The sequence below is a fragment of the Colobus angolensis genome, unplaced genomic scaffold (assembly GCF_000951035.1).
Source record: "Colobus angolensis palliatus isolate OR3802 unplaced genomic scaffold, Cang.pa_1.0 Scaffold287, whole genome shotgun sequence".
Taxonomy (NCBI): domain Eukaryota; kingdom Metazoa; phylum Chordata; class Mammalia; order Primates; family Cercopithecidae; genus Colobus; species Colobus angolensis.
The window spans coordinates 3,632,469-3,636,375 of NW_012116121.1; positions in this window are offsets into that span (position 1 = coordinate 3,632,469).

The window sequence follows — 3,907 nt, forward strand, 5'->3', positions numbered from 1 at the left end:
GCTAGGTCATTCTTCATGAGGCTGTTCTGTGTACCGTGGGAGGTTCAGCAGCACCACTGCTGTCTACCTACGATGTGTCGGTAGTGCCTCCTCTCAGTGTGACAACCAAAAATGTCTCCAGACATCACCAAATGTCCTGAGGGGCAAAATCCCTCTGAGTTAAGAACCACTGAACGCAATCTGAGAAAAGCTGAGCGTGCTAAGGAACGCGTGGAAAATCACTGGGCGACCTCGGCCTGCCTCTCCATTGCTCAAGACATTCATGTTCTCCAAATTTGATGTCTCCTTTGCACAAAAGCCTAATCCTGACTTCTCTTTGTTCAGGCTCCAAGCAGAGTAGCCCTTCAGGTTAACCCTAAAATTATGAATAAAAGTGTAATAATGTATTAAAATTCAGTTTAACTTTCAGCAGATGATGATGTGGTTGAATAGGTTCTGGTCATTGTATGGTCCAACTGTGACATACAAGCCTCGGTTCTCGCTGCCTCAGGGAGCGGCTTCCTCTGACTGCTGGACCTACCCTTGCCGGCTGGCATCTTCTCAGCCCCATGCTTTGTAAGTCCCCACATTCCTTTACAGGTGTTCATTTAATTCCCTTCGGGTTGATTCTCAGTAGTTTCTTTCTCCAAGGGTAACCTGATTTCTGACCCATACAACGACCCTTCTGGTGGACCATGTGCCTTCCAGGGAGGTGTAGCTGGAAGGGGCGGCAAGAGGAAGGCACGAAGGGTCGATGTCAGCAGAAATACAACCTGGACAATCACCCTGGTGGCTGTGGTGTGAACTGTGTGTTTTCTTTATTTTATTTATTTTGTTTTGAGACAGTCTCACTCTGTCGTCCAGGCTGGAGTGCAGAAGCGTGATCTTGGCTCACTGCAACCTCCACCTCCCAGGTTCAAGCGATTCTCCTGCCTCAGCTGGGACTGCAAGCCTGCACCAAACCCAGCTAATTTTTTTTATTTTTAGTAGAGACGGGGTTTCACCATGTTGGCCAGGCTGATCTCGAACTCTTGACCTCAGGTGATCCACCTGCCTCAGCCTCCCAAAGTGCTGGGATTACAGGTGTGAGCCACTGTGCTGGGCCAGGTTGTGTGTCTTCTCTGTTGGAGGCCTGTCCGGCGTGTGCAGGACCCTCTTCAGGGCCTTCCACTTCTGCTCCTACATCCTCCGCCGGGTTTATGTTACAAATAGTCCCAGATCTGTTGTACATCTTCTCATACTTTTTACTATTGAAAGTTCTTACAAAGTTTTCTCACCTGCCAGACGGCAGATAAGCAAGTTTTCATGAATGTTCTAGGACCTAGAACAGAGCTTGAGGCAGGGTAAGTATTCACAGTGTTGTTGGCCGCAGTCAGGAATAATAAATCAATGTCGAGTGGATAAACTAATAAATAGTTTTGGATGGATTTATGCCAAAAATTAGTAATCTCCTGGGTAGCCAGGCACGGTGGCTCATACCTGTAATCTCAGTGCTTTGGGAGGCCAAGGTGGGAGGATCCCTTGAGCTCAAGAGTTCAAGACCAGACTGGACAACATGGTGAAACCACATCACTGCAAAATGTCCAAAAATTCACCGGGCATGGTGGCACACATCTGTTTTCTCAGCTACTCAGGTTACTTGGGGAGGCTGAGGCGGAAGAATCACCTGAACCTGCACTCAGGCCTGGTTGACAAAACAAGATCCTGTCTCAAACAAAAAAAAAAAAACAAAAAAAAGGAAAGAAAAGAAAGAAAGAAATGAAGTGATCTCCCATCAGCCTAAAAGAATTCCAGATAAGAGCAACAGGTCAGCCCGATCACACTCCTCCAGGTATCTCTGAGTCTGAGGGCGGTGGTTGCCATGCTGGAGGGAGGGAAGAGGAAGCTGGTTGTTTTCACCACCAGTAACACCCTGGGAGGCCTGCCATGGCTTTGATTGGCTTTGATTGCTGTTCCGACAGATCCTTTCTTCCCAGCTGGTGCATACCCAACGCACCCCTGCGGAGAGAGCCAAGGATCCCCCCATAGGCGTGTTTGTGGAGGAGTGTGCACAGTCCTAACAGGTGGCCTGCGGACTCCTGCAGTTCAGCTCCCAGAAAATCCCAGTCTTTACAACCATGAAAAGGAAGTAGGATTCACATACTGTAAACAGTAAGCAGACCCTTGGTAATCCTGGGGTTGCTAATTTTTGAAAACCTGAGAGTTTTATTTTCTGAAGCAGAATACATTCCATTAACTTGACATCCTTTAAAAAAAAGCTTTAAGGCCAGGCACAGTGGCTCACACCTGTAATCCCAGCCCTTTGGGAGGCCAAGGCGGACGGATCACGAAGTCAGGAGTTCGAGACCAGCCTGGCCAATATGGTGAAATCCCGTCTCTACTAAAAAATAGCTGGGTGTGGTGGCATGTGCCTGTAGTCCCAGCTACTCGGGAGGTTGAGGCAGGAGAATCGCTTGAACCCGGGAGGCAGAGGTTACAGTGAGCTGAGACTGCGCCATTGTTCTCCAGCCTGGGCAACAGAGTGAGACTCCATCTAAAAAAAAAACAAAAAACAAAAAAACCAAGTTATTACACGGAGGTATTTTAATCATGCAATAAAAAGCAGAAGTGACTTGACTGCTGCAACTCCCAGAGCAATTGTTTGCATGTAGGTTTTTTTCCAGTCTCCAAGGGGTCTTGATTTTCGAAGCCACTATCACTCCAGCAAACACCTGTGAAGCTGAAGGCATCTCCTTCCGTTCTCTCCCATGCACTGCACTTGATCAGCTTTCAAAATCCAGGGTTGTTGGGGTCACTGGGCTCTGGAAGGGAGCCCACAGGGTTGATCTCTCCAGTTCCACTTACCCTTGTATTGTAGTATTTGCTGCTTCTACCTTTCCCACAAAACCTGCAAGTTTCTTAAGACTGGGGGTGGTTTTTTTCGTCATTGTATCCCATTCACACTGCCTGACATTCCATGGTATGTGTCCCATTCATCTCAAATGAAAAGCATTCTTCTTCCTTCCCCGCAGAGGTCAGCTTAGGGAACAGGAGCACTGGCATTGTCATGCCCTTGGGGAGGGGGTTGTGGATAAGGACTGGGTTAAGGATGAAAGCACTTTTTTCACCTTTGTGATCTCGGTAGGCTTCCCAGGGGTGCTGAGCACTAAGGCTGAGTGCAGAGATGAGCGACGCCAGAGACTGTCTCCTCCACCTAACTCCATTCAGGCTCCTTGGGGTGCTTTTTCCTTTTTCCCTCGTTTTTTCTTCTCTCCATTCTAGCCTCTGGGTGCTTTTTCAACTGGGTCCTGACTTTTGGACTTCTGTGTTATCTCTGCATGGTCCAATTTTAGCAAGAGTCCTGCTCAGCCAGTTTAGCTACACCCCCCACCCTCGATATCTGATCAGGCTCCTCATCCTCCATCCTCCGCCAGGCCATGTCTGATCTCCCTGGCCTGCCCTCTGCGGGTCCTGTGAGGTTGGTTTAGCCAGAGTCCCCCCTCATCTCTGATGTCTCCTCTTAGTCAGTTTCCATCCAGTGACTTTCCACCTTCTCCTTAGCTATAAATACCCACTTTTTCTTGTTGTATTTGGAGTTGGGACCAGTCTCTATGCCCCACTGCAAAGTGGTCCCTACTCAAGGTCCCTACAAAGTGGTCCCTTGAGTAAAGGTCATGCCCCGGCTTGACTAAAGCCTTCCTTACTGTCTTTAACAAGTGTTATGAAGATATATATATATATATATATATTTTTTTTTTTCTCGAGACAAGGTCTCACTCTGTCACCCAGGCTGGAGTGCAGTGGTACGATCACGGCTCACTGCAGCCCTCCACCTCCTGGGCTCAAGCGATCCTCTCGCCTCAGTCTCTCAAGATTGGACCACAAGCACTTGCCACCATGCCTGGCTAATTTTTTATTATTTTGCTATATACAGTATCAATTTTTCCAA